Genomic DNA, 19589 nt, shown 5'->3' with positions numbered 1-19589 from the left:
AGCCTGCCGCACATGGGAATCAATCACATGGCTCTTTCTCACAGAATGAGCACTGCATTGAAAGGGGAAAGGGGGAATTCCTTTTGTATTCCAATTCTGTAGGAAAGACCGACACAACCAGCCCCCAGTGGAATCCTGGGGTCACAAAGGAATATCTCACAGCCATGTGTGAGCTGCTCATGTATAAGCAGTTTCCATGAGGCCAGGAGAAAGTGAATCATAAGTAGAAAAGAAGTAAGTCAATAATGTCTGGCAAAACAGGAGGCTCCTTTCGTCTCAAGTTAAATGATTATATATGTTAAGCACTGTTTTGTTTTATTTAATACTTGTGTGCTACTTTTCAAGTAACAAAGCTTAGTTCAAAGTTGTTCACAACAGTAACAGGTCATCCATATTTTATAAATATCGAACACATATTACATTCAATATACCGTAATTTAATCGATGGCTCACCAGAGAAATTGATGTACACCTGTCAAGCATGGTAGCCCAGAATTGGCTCAATAAATTAATCTGTTTCTGCAGTCTGCCTGGAATGACAAAAAGGAAGGAACAAGAAGGAAGAGCTGTCAAGCACACAATATATAGCTTGTGGGTTGCATGATGCGGCTTACTGAGTTGCAAGTTTTACAGGTCTAATGTAAACAATAAGCAGGGTTGTTTAGCAAGGTGGCCATATTCTTCTACCCACAGACACAAAAATCAGCTTTAACTGGGTTATTTGGAGCAAAAGGATACACACACTCTCTTATTCTTTGTCTCTGACTTGCAGTTGATCAAGACTATTTTGAGTTTTTTTTAAATAAGCTTGTCCCTTGGGGTAAGTTCTTATTGAAGAAGCAGCTCATCCGTCCTTCTCTCTCTCTCTCTCTCTCTCTCTCTCTCTCTCTCTCTCTCTCTCTCTCTCTCTCTCTCAACATATGTCAGGGTAGCCTACATCTTTTTGCTCTGGCATCTAATTTTCTAAATGCAACAATGGTACTCAATCACATGAGTTCTCCTCTGCAGTTTGGAGTGGCACAGCCCAGACACAGGTTTATTACCTCAATAAGAAATAGGCCTGGTCACTGCTAACCTTGGTTGGACTAGGACCAGTATGCTTGAAATACAGTCCTCCTTCCTTGCTCTGAGGTCAGATTAAGAATGGAATGCTGCAACACTACATATGGGCATTCAACAGATACTTCACTTTTTCCATGACCCACTACAGGTCAAAGGAGAATGGAATATGGAAAAGCAGTATCCTTTGAGGCATTTGAGAAGAGTCACATAATCATTCCTCTGCTTGGTCTTAGGCTTTTGGCGTAATCTTATAAAATTAATTAAAACAATCCAGTGTTTATTCTCTTGAAGTTAGGATGGCAGTGTTTCCCTACCTAAGGGAAAGAAACATTCCTCAGCCACCACATCATACTTTGTAGTTATAGTGAATGGTTTCAAAGATAGGACATTTTGTAGGTGAAGATGGAATACATCACAGCGAAATTTTTCAAGGTAAAACTTTTGGAGCCAATCATATTCCAGTCGCTTAGTGTTGAAATGTATGGAATTGAATTAAATGAATTAAAAAATGAAATTGGATTCTGAACTTTACCTAAGGGTCGCTTTGGGATGGTTGCTAGACAGAAAATAATATCTTGGCTTTCTGGCAGCCCAGCTGTGAGGGAGAGTGCACTATTCATCAGAATGCAATTTGTCCAAGAAAGTACGTTCCAAGTCCTAATCAATTAAGATGAAGTCTTACTGGACAATGTTCAGGCAAACTACTCAAGAAAACTAAACCCACAAGTCTCGGTGGAAAAGACACAAGATAAGCTTAGCTTACACTGGAATGTTTGCATCTATAACGCGAACAGCTTGCGTGACACAGGATAACATGTTTCAAGCTATAAAAGGAATGCCCCTCCTTCCTCAGAGAGACGCACTCAAAAGCAAATGCACAGCAGCTAGTTTGCTACCTGAAACAAAATTTTGTTAAGATCTCTGGACATGCTGGTTTCTATAAGGATTTCTCTACACACACACACACATACACACACACACGTTCCTTAAAACAGATAAGACTATTGATATTTTTCACTAGGTTGCTCAAAAGGAAAAGGCATATATGAATGCTAGAAAGTTAATTGCAATGATTATTTCCTTATTTTCTATTTTCTTATTTCTTATTTCCTATTTTATTGCCCTGATGCTAGTGTTCAGTTGAAGGTACCCAACATGTTAAGTTGCAGCAGGACTATGTCTAGGCTTGAGGCTGTCCTGGACAAAATGCCCTCCCTGAGACCCCTCCCCACCCTCAGATGGATCTTGGCCCAGGAGTGACACAGATGGGAATGCTGAGCCTACATAGCTGGACTTGCTGGCACTGCCGTTTTATTTTAATTCCAGAGTATGAAAGATGTACATATAAGCCACAAACAATATTAAATGAAAAATCAAAGCACAATATATATGTGGGTATTAGGATACAATGGTTACATGGAAAAATCAACTGTGTTAAAACATCGAGTTTTAATCCTTGCTATTATGTGCATGGATTGGTATGTAAGATTAAAATAAATAACAATTAATTAACTACAATTAACTACAATTTCTGAACCCCAAAGAAGGCCTGCCTAAGCTCCACTAGCCTCTTACCACATTCCTAGCTGTCCTAACTTTATAGCATATTAAAGAGAAGAACACTAGCTGCCAGTTCCAGAGTGGAATTCCAGGGAACAGGCTCCTGTGGTGTTAGATGCTCATTTACTTCCCCCTTAGCAGAGAACAATTTGGTGTCCAGGAAAGAAGATCCACTGAGGAACATCTAAGTAGAAAATTAGTTCAAGGAAGCACTAAACAAAAATGTTCCAAAATAAAATAGTGCAGCCTGAACCCCTCCCAGGAATAAATAAAATGTAATAAGGAAGAAGAAAAGAAATCTGGGGGGAAAGAAAATCTTTTCAAAGCTGTCCATATCATGAACATCAGATAAAATCTAGCTATGTGTAAAAATCACAAGGATTTTTTTTTTGCTAAGGTAGAAGTAATATTTCCTGAAACAAGTTTAAAAAACTGTACAAAATGTATGTGGAAAACTCAACACAGTAAAGCCTGTCTCAAGGCAAAGTTTTGACAAGCATCAAGAATGCAATCCAAAAGGAACATTTTCTTCTTACTGTGTGCATTCCAGAGAAGAGATATACTACAGCACAAAAAATAAGATAGATATGGGAGAGGAAGCTGTTTGTGTGAAATAGAGATGAAGCTATTATGGAGCCTAGAGAAGCATGGTCTAAGACAGGCATCCCTGAAGGCAGCCCTGTTTAGGGAAGCTTTTAATGTTTAAAGGTTTTTGTATTTTAATGTCTGTTGGAAGCCGCCCAGAGTGGCTGGGGAGGCCCAGCCAGATGGGCGGGGTATAAATAAATTATTATTATTATTATTTATGCCCAAACTCGGCCCTCCAGATGTTTTGGGACTACAATTCCCATCGTCCCTGACCACTGGTCTGTTAGCTAGGGATGATGGGAGTTGCAGTCCCAAAACATCTGGAGGGCCAAGTTTGGGAATGCCTGGTCTAAGACCTCTCTCAGCTCCCTCACATCCCAGAAAGCTTTTCCTGCTTGCTAATTGGATCCCTTCATCTCTCATTTGTTTACAACCAAAATTTGGTTCTCTGTTCGTAAATGACTGGTCAGGTCACCAGGCCGAAAGTTCACCATGCTACTTTTGTTTACTGTCCCCAAAACAGTTTCCCTTTGCTTTAGGGATGTACTCCTGGGGCTGGAGCTGCCATGAGGGCATCCAGAGGCAACAGTGTGCCTGCTGGTACATTTTGTGGTGCATAACAAAAAGTAACAGGTCACATCCACACCATACATAAAAGCACTTTCATACCACTTTGACAGTCCCGCAAAGATCCTGGGAACTGTGGTTTGTTCCCTCCATGCTTAACAAACTATAGTTACCATAAGCTACGACTGTTAAAGTGGTAAATGTTGAAGAAAGGGTAGCGGAATGTCACAGCTAAGAAGCTCAAATTGTGTATATGGCTGACACCCTTCTTTGAAAATTAAACCAATGTCCAGACTTAACATTCAAAAACGTTACTTGCATAAACTTATAGATAAATTAAAACATAATATTTATAGTCACATGCTTATCCAAGCATGGGCTTACAGTCTCTTCTTCTAACTGCCAAAAAAACTGTATTTTCCTCTCTTTCCAGAGCTCAGCACTCAGCCTTCTATATCTCAATTAGGCCATGCCTTGCCGCTCCTCTGAGAGATTTCTTTCCACTTTTACCTTCTGCTGCAGCTTTGCTCTTTCTTTCAAAGCAGAGAAGAAGCACTCCAACAATCCATCCAACTTAGCAACATTCACAAGTGGGTTCTAAAACACAGTCATCTTGCTTCACATAAAACGAAGTCTCTCCTTTACTAGACACCTCCCATGTGACCAACATTAGCCAATCACATGAGAACTAACTACCAGAGAACTCTCTAGAATTCAGTTACCCCAACCAATCACATTTAAACACATGGTAAAAATGCACGCAAGTATTTACCACGGTCAGTGAATCAAATGACTATACTTAACAGTATAAGACTGCTTTTAGTGTATGGTGTGGATGTGAACTCAGTGAATATCCCCTCAAAAATCCAACCCAAGAGAAAATGTTTGTTCTTCCTGCTCAGCTCATTTGCAGTGGCCTGGCCTGTTCTACAGGCCCCCACTGCAGATGGAACTTTCTCACAATTCCAAATGTGCCCATTGGCCCAAAAAGGTTGGCAGACATTTACCTAGAGGAGGTGTGGTTGCTGGAGCTGGTAGGAGTTGTAATTCAGCATACCTGTCCTGGGGTCTTTCCAGTGTATACTCTGGGCCCAGAGCGGCTATAAGTATGCAAATTCATACCTTTTTCAGAATATGGTCCACTGTAGCAATTTAGCAAAGGCCTAGTCAGCATAGCAACTGCGTATCTGTCTTTCCCCTCATTTCAGAACCCAGGGGTCCAGACTAAGATCAATCTGGACTCTATGATTCTATGATTTCATTTCTTCTTTTTCTTCTTCTTCTTCTTTGGCTGATTGTCAGCAGATAGCATTTTTAATTGTCTGTATTTGTTTTTGTATCATAGTAACTGCTTTAGGTTCCAATGGGGGGGGGAGTGGGGGACAAATAAACATTTATGAGTCAAATTATTTACAAATAAAAACATTAATAATGTATAAATAAATATCAAACAAGCAGCCAGAGACAATAAAGCCACTTAATAGACAGACCCACAGCAAGGCTGATTTACTAGGAAGACCTCAGATATATTTTATCAACCTCAGATATCAGCTTTTCATGGAACAAGGCTGCAGCATATCGACAAACACAGCATGTTCAACAAACCACAGCAGAGGGGCACAACATTTAATTCAGTCAGCAAGCCTCCTATGGAAATGTGAATCATGCTGTCCCCATAGTACATTCTGTTCATTCTGTCACAATAAACACAAGTGTTTGTTTGCCGAACCCATTAGCACTAAACTATAAACTTAACAAGAAAGTTCCAGAGTCAAGCTGTGTTTTTAGTTTGTAATAGTGCCTGCCATTCTAGGATTCTTTTCTTTTCCTTTTCCTTCTTCCAAATTTACTCCAAATTTTTCCTATTAAATCATAATATTTTCCAGTCTTTTGCAATTCCGCAGCATCAAATAACAGCAGGGAGTAAATCATGGGGCAAGTATGGACAGACTTATAATTTCACATTCGTGTCGTTTAAAGTTTTGGAACAGCAGTGACAAAGCCCACCCCCTCAGCTTCATTTCTATTAGGTTCTATTGCCATGCAATGTATTGCAACCCCTCGGCTGGACTTGGTTTTATAAGGCCAGAGAGGGCAGTACAATGCAGAATTTATTTGTTTACATTGGAAAGCTCTTGTTCCCTGTCATTTAATGACCTCTATTTATGGTGTATTTATGGCACTGAATAGGTATTTTGAAAAGTCTCCATCATTTTTGGAGGATGTCACAGTCCATGATGTCTTTACTCACACAGAACAATACTTTCTTTTTCTTCTCCAGGGGTTCCATTTGTAAACATCACAAATTTTGGATAATCTGTCCAAGCACTGCTTCCCAACATCAAAGCAATGACTGGAGCCTGGGGAAATCAGTCCAAGCTCACATCTACATTTATAGATTTCCACAAGTCCAAGTCAGCATTGGTGTGTGTCTAGGTTTAGACAATGTGCGTAATGAAACATTGATCGCTTTTTTATTTAAAGGAATGTCACCATTGGGAGGAGTTGCATTTTTCACCTGCATTAAGAAGTACTTCCACAGCATCTGGATTTAAAGCTGCAGACACAGCCTAAGAATGTAACTAGTCTACTTTTAATAAAAATCCTTTCCAGTTTTCGGCACCAGTGGCAAATAACAAAATTGGAACCTCCTTTTCTCTTTCACAATTTCCTTTACTCTATAGCTGTAGCCAAACTTGGTAAAATATGTTCAATTCCATCTCTTGCCTTCTAAGGGTTTCCTCGTCAGCAATCTTGTAGTAAATTGCATCCTTGCTACAGTCCTTGTTTTCAGACAAATGTTGTTTGGGTTCATCACATAAAGGGTTGCCTCTCATTTTATCAGCATTTCTGTCCCCGAGGATTCCAGGAACTGAGTCAGCTCTCTGATATCACATACTTTTGTCTTTTTGTCCAGTGCACTCTCATTTACAAGGAAAGTGGTTAAAGATTCCACTGATTTCAAGTTCCAATAAATCTCATGAGCCAGAAGAGCTCTACAGTCAAGACCACAAAAGTTTCATTTAATTATAACTCCCATCATTGAAGTTTTGAAGTGAAAATGACACCAGTGCTCCAACAGTGTTACAGATAGTTTGGTGCAAATTGATACACATGGTAGACTCTGGTGATGTGCTGTTCCAAATGTTGAGAATGTGAATCACTCCTGCTTTCCTGGGTGTCATGCCCTGATTGTAGGCTTCACAGAAGCTTCTGGCTGACCATCCGTCACAACAAAATGCTAGACTCATTTGACCTTTGGTCAGCTCTTATCTTATCACTTTGGTTTCAGATGAAAGACTATGTGCTAAGAGACATGACCAGGGTACAGCTTTAAAAGGGTGGGGGGAGCTGGAATTGCTACATTTTGGTCGACAAAAGCAGGCTTGCCCTTTTAAGATACTATTGCTTTCCTGAGACAGATATTGCTGTAAATCTCCTTCTTGCACATACTCCATTCCCCGATTCTCTTAAACTGACCAATGACTACATAGTTCTTCTTTGACAGCCATATTCCCAATGTCTCAGCAACAAGGATCTTGGCACATTTCCTCTTTGAGATGAAATGTATACGAGGTAGTGCACCAACCACAAGATCCAGTTAGTACCTTGGTTTGGAGCTTTGGAAAACATTCTGCCTTGGCCCAAAGCACTTTGAAGCCTGGCTGATGTGGTCAGGATCCTCCTAGGGTGTGTACACACCACACCACACACCACAGATTTAAAGTGGTTTTGATAAATCCCACATATACATATTTTGCAAATCAACCCCACAATGTCCTGCTCATCTAAGTTGCAGCCTGCAACTTACTCACGGAGGGCTTGAGACCCATCAACTACCCTCACCTGTTTAGCCAGCCAATCAAAGCCGTTTCCCAGGGTGTGGCCACTGTCACATGCTGACAGCTTCTAGGAGCCACAGATGAGAGCTGAGTGCAGGGCGGGGATGAAAGGTGGACAAACTATCCCAGAAGAGGCATAACATATCTCCCACCAGAGATGATACTCCTCCCCTAACATCCTGCACATCCTGCTGTGAGCATATATGAACATTATTCATCATAATAGGTAAGAACTTGCTTAACTCAGTGAAGAAGTGTAGGGAATATTTGACAGCTCAAAGTGAGTTGGACCATCTGTCTGAGAATGTATTGTTGTGGGAGGCTGCTGCCATTTATTCCCCACTTAGGCATTATCCTACAACCCCTGGCTGTGTTTTCTAGCAGAATCTCAGATACGGCAGACCCATGGAATATATATAAGTGCACAGAGAAGTAGGAAGAAGCTGGACAGACTCTCTCTTTTTAAAAATGCACTTTTAGATAAGGTGAACAGATGTTGCCCAGCCTGCTAAGACAACCTGAGAAATATGTGGCTAGCTCTAGCAGATAGATTTCTGTTGTTTTCCCAATGCCATCTTAAGAAAGAAAATTCAATTTCAAACTAGACAGGTAGCTCAAAAGTGCCTCATGGAGAAGACTCAAAACCTGTTCATTCTCTGCCTGCCCACGCATGCCCACAACCATACGAGTCACATTTTGGTCACCTCTTTGACATGCCAAGATAGGGCAGTGATTCAATTTTGGTAATTGCTTCTGCCATTTTGTGAAATAACTGGGTGGGCAATGTCTGTTGGTTGATGTAAATAGCTTTGCTAACAACTCAGTTAATTAGAGCTTAGCTGGACCTTTGCTTTGTGAATGCTAATCCTTTTCCAGTTATCTTTAAGGCTGTGTGTGCATGTTTAATTTCAACTATGAGATTATCCTGCTGTGAATAAAATCTCTTTTATTAATACTTACATACTTATTGTGATTTACATGTGAACAGCTGCTCTTCATTAATTGTCTTGGACCCCTCAGCCTAAAGTCCTTGATTCTTGTGATGTAATGGCATAAAAAGTTGGCTTCTACCTAGCCTTCCACCCACAAGGTCTAAATATGGAGCAGGGCAAATCTCTGCAGATTCGAGAGACAGGCTATGCTTAAGACGTGCTCCAGACCTGAATCCCACATGATTGCACCAAACAGCAAAAAACATGTGCTTTTTTATTAATAAGGATAACAAATATGAGTCATATGCACATGCTGGCTTTTTAAGTACTTGATGTTGGCTATCACTTTAAGGCACCAGGAGGAAGCCAAGGCAAATAAAATTGTTTTGAGTAAATATTACATTTCTAGAGGATGAATAAGTTTTTCTCTTACAGCCAGTGTGTTGCTAAGGGGAATAAGAACTCAGAACCGAAAGGGGCAAGCAATAGCTAAATCATCTCTCTGTCTTGCAGATAGTCTGCATCCCAAACTGTTTGTTTGGACTCATCTGTGGGTGTGCTAACAGAGTTCATTCTTGAGCAGAGCCACAGGGGAAATGAAATAAAAATAGCAGCTACAGGTCAGATAGCCTGTGCCCTGTGCTTCTTTGAGGGAAGCAGAATATAGCTTTGCATAAAATAGATCTAAGCTTTGTCCTCAACCTGAAACAACGGCAGAACTTAACATGAATTTGCATACACACACCTCAGCAAAACCACCACAACATATTGTGATCAATTACCTTCAGCATATTTCAACCCAATTAACTGTGAATCTAATGGTGGGTGAGCTCCTACACCTGTATGCACACAAACACGCATATTTGATAAACCTTAGGAGAATCTTCCTCTGCATGCTTTGGTCAGGTTGATAATTTGACAGAAGCCCATTTGTATGGGTGTTGGCCTTCCTATTTACCCCTTCTTCCTTCCCCAAATTTATTAATTATTTTTATGTTATTTATTTATTTAATTTCTGTACCACCCTTCATCTGAAGATCACAGGACAGTTTACAATCTGAAAACATAAACATACATAGATTTTTTATATATATAAAAAAACCAATACCAGCCCCCCCCCCCGTTTAAAAGACCATAGATTGTTTAATTCAGGCATCCCCAAACTTGGCCCTCCAGCTGTTTTGGGACTACAACTTCCATCATCCCTAGCTAACAGGGCCAGTGGTCAGGAATGGTGGGAATTGTAGTCCCAAAACAGCTGGAGGGCCAAGTTTGGGGATGCCTGGTTTAATTAGCCAAAGGAATGGAAGAAGCAGAATGTTTTTGCCTGGTGTCTAAAGATATGTAACAAAGGGGAGAACATTCTACAAGCAGGGAGCCAATGCAGAAAAGGTCTGTTCTCACATTGCTGCCCTCCAGACCTCTCACATTCAGTCTGACCCCTGTGTTTTCCTCCCTCATGGTTTGGATTTATGGACTACTTAAAATGAGGCTGCATTTAAAATTTTAAAGTTTAATATTGTATTTTAATCTGTATTTTAATTGTTTTCTTTTCTTTTATATCTTATTGTAATTTTATTGGTGTTAGCCACCCTGAGCCTGATTTTGACTGGGGAGGGCGAGATATAAATAAAATTATTTTTTTTAATTATTATTATTATTATTATCACAGAGAAGACACACAAAGAAGGTCCTCAGATGATGATTGCAGGTATTGTGGTCCTAAGCTGTTTAAGCCTTTATAGATCAAAACCAACCCTTTGAAATTGGGCCCGGAAACTGATCGGCACTAGAGCAATCAGGCCACATTGGTGTTATACCTGTATGTCTTGCTTCAATGCGAAACCTGGCCGCTGAATTCTGCACCAGCTGAAATTTCTGAACCATCTTCAGAGGCAGCTCCATCTATACTACATTGCAGTAATCAAACCTAGATGTTACCAGAGCATAGACAACAGTAGTTAGACTATCCCTGTCCAAATAGGGGCATAGCTGAGCCACCAGCAAAAGCTGATGGAAGACACTTTGTGCCGCTGAGGCCACCTGAGCCTCAAGCGACAGCAAAGGATCCAGAACTACCATCAAGCTAAATACCTGCTCCTTCAGAGGGAGTGTAACCCCATCAAGAGTAGGCAATCTCCCATCCATCCACTAGCAGTACCTCAGTCTTATCTGGAAGTGCTTTGATTTACCTTATCAGGCTAATTGTGCAAAAGGAGCAAGAACCTGTCCTTCAGACAAGAGTTTGAGGAGCCTTGGGAATAAGATAAGAGTCTATAACTGAGATATTCTAAAAATGTATCATTTGTAAGGACAGAACAAGTTGGCAGTGTTGGAGAGTAACTTGATGTCCTAGTGATGTAAGGATCTCTTAGAAGGACTATTATTAAGTGAGTCCACGGCAGTATAGAATGGAATTTAATTTACAAATAGCGCTCAAGTCCCGTGAGTGCTCTGGCCAGTGAGGATTTCCCAGCCAGTATACAGTTGCTTCCAAAGACTAATACTAAGAAATGGAGGCCTATATCCATGTTTTGCCTCAGTTTGCAGGCAGAGGCTTTTCCATCATGTGGAAGCTGCCAGCAAGCCATTTCTGCCAACAGAGGAGCTCAGAAACTATATTAAGAGCAAATTGCTCTTTCCCTTTTGTATTGTACTTTACAGCTGTAATATGAGGAAGTGTTTTTAAATAGTGGAGCTTATAAAGTGTTAGCACAGTTGGCTAAACTCTCGGCAACCCTTTTGCTAAGGCAAAGATTAGTGAAACGTGACATTGCTAGTACTGAATGAAGTAAACACCGATGACAACACCCTTATTTGAAAACTTACCATATTTGGAAACTAAAATTCACTCTCAGACACCTCTGGACTTCATATAGTATGCATAACAAAATTTACATATGTGAGAGAGCCTTCTCTTGGTGTTTAAACTAGATCTATAATCTCACTGCTTGTACTATGTGAAAACCAAATATACTTCTCAAACAGAATATGGAAGGATCAGTACCCTCTTGAGTGAAGAGAACATGGGTAACTACCCTGGACATTGTAAATATTGGATGTTTTCTTACTTCAGTCACTTGTTGAAGGACTACTTTTACCCTGCGCTTTATATCTTTTTATGTGTGCATTTTATTGGTTTTTAAAGTAATTTTGTGTGTGTGTGTGTGTGTGTGTGTGTGTGGTGCCTCAGTTCTCTGTATGTTAAGCCACATTATGTACAATTATGCCAGTAAGAGGACACCAGTAAACACAGGTGTTCTGCACATTCATTCAGTCAGTTCCTTCCGTTTATTGTCTAGTCAAGTCCTTAGTCTTCTTGAAAAATCCAAGGCTTTCACATATCACAATAAAATAAATGAATAGATGATGATGTGGCCCTTAAATACATCATACCTCCAACTACTGACCATAAGATCCTATGTGTACCCTAAGACATTTCCTTTTTTCTTTTTCTTTGTTTTGGTAATACCAACTGCTGCTTGGTCAACTCATCCATTGCTTATTCTGGAATAATTTCTGTGGCTAAAGACAATTTAGTGTTCAGCATTAAAAGAAAAAACACTTGAAAAAAGATCCCCGCTGCTCTGTAAAGGGAATAGATCTATCAAGTGACTGCCTAGCCCTCCTTCCCTTCAAAACTTACTCATGCTGAACTTGTTTCATAGGCTGCGTCTGCCATCTAGTGCTCATAAACTGCTGCGTCTTCTTAAAAATCTGAAAATAAATTGGATGAAAGCCAAGCATATCCAAGTACAAACGGATCCCTCTATGTGAGAGTTGCTGCCTGTGCGGATCAGGAGAAGTGGAATCTATCGGCCATATACTTCTGCGATGCTGCTTCTACGAGGAGGTGCGAGGCGAGCTTATCCACACCATACTAGCAGAGCTACCTGGACGCTCGGATAATTTCTATATAGAGTGGCTTCTTTCCGACGCTAACCCTAATGTGTCAGCGAAGGTAGCCAAATTCTGTGCTAGAGCCATAAAAATTCGGTCCAATCTAATTAGCAGTGTCCAAATATCCTCAGAACATCTTCAGGACTAGCTAAAGAGGATCCAGTGACATTAACTGCTGCAGTCTACCTCCCTAAGTAGTAATACTCCTTTTAATTAGCTTTATTTTAACCAATTGTTAAAACTTATGCTTATTGTCTATTTTTAGATATTCTTGTTTTCTTTTATTGCTTTTATGTATCGCATATTTATGTGTGCTGGTCAAGAACCATAATAATAAATCAATCAATCAATCAATCATATCCACAGGTCTTGCAACTTGCATTTATGTATACAGCAGGCCAGATCACAATCTTAAACCACAAATAACATACAAAAACCCAAATCAACCTCCCGCCACCCTGTGATGTTGTTGGACATCTACCAGCCTGAGCCATCATGGTCAATGGGCAGGGATGGTGACAAGTGTTGTTCAGAACACCTGAACGGTCTTCCCCAGCCTTGATTTACAGCTGCATAATCTATTATTGCATATCTGTAAATTATTAAGAAGGCAATAATGAGCAGCTTTAAGGCCTCCTTTGCTTTTCCATGCATCTTGATGTAATTTCAGACAGCCAAAGGCTGTTTAATTTGCATGGAACCTAATGAAACCTTTGGCAATTTGAGCACAAGGTAATTCATGAATAATGATTCTGGACAGCGTCTGGCCCCTTGCCACAGCCAGGAGATGCAAGCTGCTCTAGGCCAGCTCTCAGAGTGAAACTCAGGATGGGTTGAGCAGCTCATTCCATTTGCCTGGTAATCAACCGGCTCCTCCAGGTGACCCGTTTATCCATCCTGGTTTCCATACACAAAGTTTACACTGAGATTAGCCTATGGGCATTTGTTTTGCTTTGTTTACTGGAAGATGATGCACCAATGAGCATTTATCCTGATTTGCTTGTAGGGTGGTTATACGTCTGCCCATTAATCATTCATCCCACACTCTTAAATGTTTTCGCTGACACTTCCCAAACTACAAAGAGTCTTATTCTTCTTAGAAGTTGCCTATGTTAGGATAACCAAACCCCTTAATCGACTTTAACCATACATACCTAAAGTTTTGGCAGTAGCAGACCGTGGGGTCTCAAATTTCAGTGGTGCCCTGTGCAATGCCAAATTTGGTGCCCCCTGCCTCTCACACTCCATTTTGCCCCTAACCTCACCTCCATAATCCTTATTTGTTTCAACATCTCCCCTCTTAATGCATAGGGCTTTTTGCCTAAGCTAGAATGTGCATTCTGGTCCCTACACACACACACACACACACACACACACACACACACACACACACACACACACCTCCATCTCAGTACAGATAGGAGCAAATCCTCCATCCTCATGTGCATCAATGTAAGAAAATAAAGATGGTTCCTACACACCTCCACCACCCTTAATTCCCTTCCCTCCCTGTTCTTTGTGGCCAGTGGATGGGACTGGTGTTGAGCTTTCATGTCTAGGGACAGCTAGTACAAGCGTAAGGATAAAGCCTATGTGTACTTATATAGCTGTGGCTCAACATTTTTCAAAGATCCTATTAGAACATTCTAAGACAAAAGTGAGAACGTGCTTCAAAACACGCTTTATTTTAAACAGCACGACTTTTCTAAGAAACATAATCACTGCTGCCCTTTCACCCAGTCAGATTTTCTAGCCTGCAGCCAGGCAAAGTCAACCAGTACAGACAGCTGGTAGGTGTTCCTCTATAATTAACTCCATTGCCAGAACAACAATTGGCAAGCAACTATTGTTTTGAGCGCAATTAGAGAATGCAAAGAATGCCACTGCAAGGGTGCTGGCTGCAATAATGTAATCTTCTGGAGGGAAATAATATAATACTGATGAGGAACTGTAGGAGAAAGGCAGGCTGCATCAGATTTGATATGAAAGAGAAAAACATAAAGGAAAGGTGCCATCTCAGTGACAAATGTGTAAGTTCTCACTGGATTTATGTTGATAAAGGAAGTTTATCTGAACAGGTCTCTCTTATCATATCTGAAATTCCATCAGGGCAGCTGTATACTATGGTTTAACTTTACGGCTTCAGCATAATAGGCCAACATTGCCTGCAAGACATTTCTGGTAATAGGCACACATTGTCTCATCATAACAGTGTACAGTATTAAAATGCCAGGATGATGTGCTGCTAGTTCTATGTGTAGGCAAAGCTGAGGCATTGTCCATGGAATAAAAACAGGACCCGAAAGTGCACCAATTCATGTGCTGGCTTCATATTTCAAAACAAAATACTTTTCTAATGTTTTTTGCTCATAGACCTTATACCAAACCAGCTAATGGACCCATTTAACTCAGTCTTGTCTTCAATGAGTGGCAGCAGCAATCCAAGGTTTCAAGCAGGATCTTTCTCAACACTACCTGGAGACGGCAGGAGTTTGAACCTGGGGCCTTTTCTGTGCAAAGTTTGTACTCTTTCACTGAGCCATGGCCCTTCCCCACTCATGAAAGACACTTTTCTTCTAAAAGGTTTGAGAAGATCCCAGCACTTGAAATTTATTGACACGACAAACCACTAACAAAAATGGACACCCTCTCACCCAGAGCTTTCCAAACTGTGTGTTGCAACACATTAGTGTGTCGGCTGCAGTGAGTAGGTGTGTCGCATGAACAATCCCCGTGCTCTTGCTGGGGCTGGAAAGGGGTTAGTTTAACCTCTGGTTTGTTAGGAAAACTGGATTACTGTGTCGTGAAATGATGCATGTCTAAAAAGTGTGTCACCAACATGGAAGGTTTGGAAAGCTCTGCTCTAACCAGAATTAACCTGTTCCAAAAGGGGAGCAGTGTGCCCAATGTTTCAAGTCAAAGCACCCCTAAACATTGCAGCTAGCAAAAGATTATGATGATTTAAAATATTGTAGGTCACCTTTAAGGGCAAAAGACCTATCAAGTTGGCTTGCAAGATATAATAGGCTACAACAACATAAACTTAATAAAACCAGAAATAAATAACAAATCAGCTCCCCAAATGTTAAAAATCCAGTAACAAGATAAAACTAAAACCATCAATCCAGCAAGCAATCTCAAAAGTAAATCAAAGAAAACAGATACATCGTCTGGTTTTGCAAAAGATCTAGAATGGTGGTACCTGACAGATCCCAGATGGCGAAACATTACAGAGATGTGGGGCCAGTTCAAAGAAATCACAATTCATGCACGTGTGATATAAACTGATGTTCAGTTGTGACCACTTCATGTTAACAACCTAGGATAAAGCTGCTGAAAACCTATTCTATGTAGTAGTTCTTCTTGTGGGGCTTGTGATGTTTATACATTTCTTTCCAAATAGATCTTGCTCATCTGAAGACATACTATGCCACTGCTACTTCACAGTGTTGGGCCAGGGAGAAGCTTAAAAACAGTATGGGATATGCAGCCCAGTCCTGTGCCACGGGGTAACCCTTAACTCATTGAAATTTGTAAGGCCAGATTGAAATCACTAGGCTTAGGTATGCTTAGCTCTGCAGCCTTAATTCTCATCATTTAGAATGCTTGCCCCATGATGTTACACACACACACACACACACACAGTATGTATGTATGTATGCATGTGTCATATAGGGCAGGAATAGGAAGTATTTGGCCCTCCAGATGCTGTTGGGACTCCCAGCCAGTTTAGCCAAGGATTAGGTATGAAGGGAGTTGTAACATCTTGAGGATCATAGGCTCCTTACCTCTGTTGCAGAGACAGAATATAACCTTATGCTGAATGGCTTTTGTGCAGGTGCAAAGATCATGAGTGTGTCCCTTAGAATCAAATAAGCCTATCAAGTAAAGCTCTTACTCAACTGAAACAAGTGTGCAGTTCCAATGATGAAAACTTCTAAGCTTATCAGCTCTTGCTGTGTATTACAAGGCAATCTTTGTTACAATGGGTGGGGTGGCATAGTGAATGTCTGGTTTTGCCAGTCAGCTATTTTGAGTAGGCAGGTTTTCGCTTACTGATTCTAACTGGGTTGAATTTGGCTTCAGGCATAAGTCAATAAGACTGACTTCTGTTTACATGCCAGTTGAATAAATTCATTCTTGTGCAATGCATTCCTCCTTTAGCATATCACCACTAGGGGACAGTTTATGACAACGGATGCATCAAGGTTTTTTCCTACAATTTTGGGAAGGACAGGGCTTAAATCTCCTCCATCATGAAATTCACTGGGCAGCTTTGGGCTAGTATGACACTAATTGAGGCTGCCCACCTTTGAACCTCTAATAGTTGTGAAGACTGCATTTCGACATGAATGCTGATAGGTATGCAATCTGCAGCTTGTGAAGTTGTTGTGTAAGTTCAATTCCACCCACTTTGAAGATTTCGGCAGGTATCCCATCAGATCCACTGACTTTGTTGTTTTTCATTTGGTTAATAGCTGTACACAACTCTCCCAGATTTGGAGATACTGCAAACTCATCTCTAACTTGTTTTTGTGGAATTTGTGAGAGGACCTCAGCAGCTACAGGGGAGTTGTGGTTAAGGCATAGCTGCCAAGTACCCCATTTTCCCCGGGAAACCCCCGTATTTACTTACCTTTTTCCGGTGGTCCCCCGTATCACTTCGTCTCCCGTTTTTCTCCGTTATTTTCTCCTGCCGGCGGCCATTTTTTTTCTGATTTGCCCTTCTATGGGCACCAAAAACGGCCGCTGGCGGCTTCAAAAGTCGCATCTACGCATGTCCGGAAGTGCATAGACGTGACTTCCGGTGTCGGTGGTGGCCATTTTTGGTGCCCATAGATGGGCAGAGCGACACCGAAAGTTGCGTTGACGCACTTCCTGACATGCGTAGAAGCGACTTTCGAAGCCGCCGGCGGCCATTTTTGGTGCCCATAGAAGGGCAAAACAACACCGGAAATTACGTTGACGCAACTTCCGGTGTCACACAGCTGCCGGTCCCGGATTCTGCAGTCCGGGACTTGGAAAGTAAGGGTTAAGGAGATGTTGGTAGTGTTCTTTCCAGCGCAGTGCAGGCTGGAAATAATGGATGCTTTTAGCTTGATCCAGTGTTCCTCGATGTTATCAGAGAATTCTGAAAGCAGATGGTCCTTAAGAGTCGTTTGGAAGCAATCCTGCTTAAAGGGATCTTGAAGGGCTTGAGTGTTCATTTTGTGCCTTGGTTTCCTTCCTTGAAGCCTGCGTTGAGGTATAATCTTGATAGCCATCGTGGAAAAAATCTGGGAAGGAGAAGTGATCCCAGCAGACTTTAGGGATGCCAAAATTATCATTCTCTTTTCTTAAAAAAAGGTGACAGAGCTGATTGCGGAAACTATTGAGGCATCTCTCTATTAGCTGCGACCAGCAAAATTCTTGCAAGGATCTTAGCAAACCATCTCTTAACAATATCTGAGGTGACCCTTGCTGAATCCCAAAATGTTTTTCGGACTTCTAGGGGGACAGTGGACATGATTTTCACCGCTCTACAGCTTCAGGAAATATGCAGAGAGCAAAACCAGCCCCTGTATATGGCATTTATCAACCTGACTAAGGCTTTCAACACTGTAAATTGTAATGCCCTGTGGACTGTCCTTCTGAAAATTGGCTGCCCAGATAAATTTATAAACATCATTCAGCTCCTCCATGATAATATGACAGCAACAATCGCAGATAACAATGGCTCTCAAAGTAAACCATTCACAGTGGGATCAGGTGTTAAACAGGGTTGTATTATTGCCCCAACTCTATTCATTATTTTCATTGCCATGATCTTACACTTTGTTGAAGGGAAACTCCCCACTGGGGTAGAAATCATATATTGAACAGATGGAAAGCTCTTCAATCTGAGCAGGCTGAAAGCAAAGAGTAAGGTTACTGTAACTTCCTTCATAGAGCTTCAGTATGCTGATGACAACGTAATGTGTGCATGCTCAGAGGATGACCTCCAAACCATCCTAAATATCTTTGCAGAAGCTTACGAAAAGCTTGGCCTATCGCTCAACATCCAAAAAACCAAAGTGCTGCACCAACAAGTACAAAATAACCCCTCTGCAGCGCCACAAATCCAACTCAATGGTGTAACATTGGAAAATGTTGATCACTTTTCCTACCTAGGCAGTTATCTTTCCACAAGGGTCAACACTGATGCCAAAATCCAGCATAGCCTGAGCTCTGCGAGTGCAGCTTTCCCCTGATTAAAGTGCAGAGTGTTTGAGGACTGGGAAATTTGCAGGGAAACCAAAATGTTTGTTTACAAAACTATTGTACTACCAACCTTACTGTATGCTTGTGAAACATGGACCACTTACAAACGCCATCTCCAACTTCTCAAAAGATTCCATCAACCGTGTCTCTGAAAAATCTTACACATCACTTGGGAAGACAGGCGAACTAATATCAGTGTACTGGAAGAAGCAAAGATCACCAGTGCTGAAGCAATGATTCTTCAACATCAACTTCGTTGGACTGGTCATGTTCTGCAGATGCCTGATGATCGTCTTCCAAAGCAACTACTCTATTCCGAACTTAAAAATGGAAACTGTAATGCTGGTGGTCAACAAAAGAGATTTAAAGACTGTCTCAAGGCAAATCTTAAAAAATGTAGTATAAACACCGACAACTAGGAAACACTGGCCTGCGAGCGCTCCAGTTGGAGAACAGCCTTTACCAAAGGTGTCATGGGTTTTGAAGACATTCGAACTCAGAACCCAAGGGAGAAACGTGCTACGGGGAAGGCACGCTTGGCAAATCCACACCATGATCAACTCCCGCCCGAGAACCAATGTCCCCACTGTGGAAGGACGTGTGGGTCCAGAATTGGCATCCACAGTCACTTACAGACTCATTGTTAAAATTGTGTTTATGGAAGACAATCTTACTCAGCTACGAGTGATCGCCAAAGAAGAGGAAGAAGCAATCTGCAGCACTTTGCCTGCACCATTATTTTGCTAATCTACAGAATAGGCATACAGGAGACTGATGGAACCAGAGGCTAAATGGTGTGGTCTCTATGAGGACTGAAAATGCTTATTCAGCACCACCAAATGGCTATGACTTTTCTCTGAGTAAGACACAATGAAGATGATTCAGCTGAGGTCAACAA

The 19589-nt window shown here is 41.2% G+C and overlaps 1 long non-coding RNA gene across 2 annotated transcripts in view; it reads right to left on the bottom strand.

The window, feature by feature from the left end:
• LOC148687614 (uncharacterized) overlaps positions 1–17216 on the bottom strand; it is an 82283-nt gene extending 65067 nt beyond the window's left edge. For both annotated transcript variants that reach the window (XR_015949342.1, XR_015949344.1), the window contains exons 1-2: positions 17088–17216; positions 454–530 (exon numbers count right to left, since the gene is read on the bottom strand). This is a non-coding gene — a long non-coding RNA (uncharacterized LOC148687614). The remainder of the gene's footprint in view (positions 1–453; positions 531–17087) is intronic.
• Between the last annotated feature and the right edge of the window lie 2373 nt (positions 17217–19589).

Source organism: Zootoca vivipara, chromosome 1 (genome assembly GCF_965207765.1).
Source record: "Zootoca vivipara chromosome 1, rZooViv2.hap1.1, whole genome shotgun sequence".
In the NCBI taxonomy this organism is placed as follows: Eukaryota; Metazoa; Chordata; class Lepidosauria; order Squamata; family Lacertidae; genus Zootoca; species Zootoca vivipara.
The sequence above is the reverse complement of the archived record's forward strand: the minus strand, read 5'-3'. Positions and strand labels throughout refer to the sequence as shown.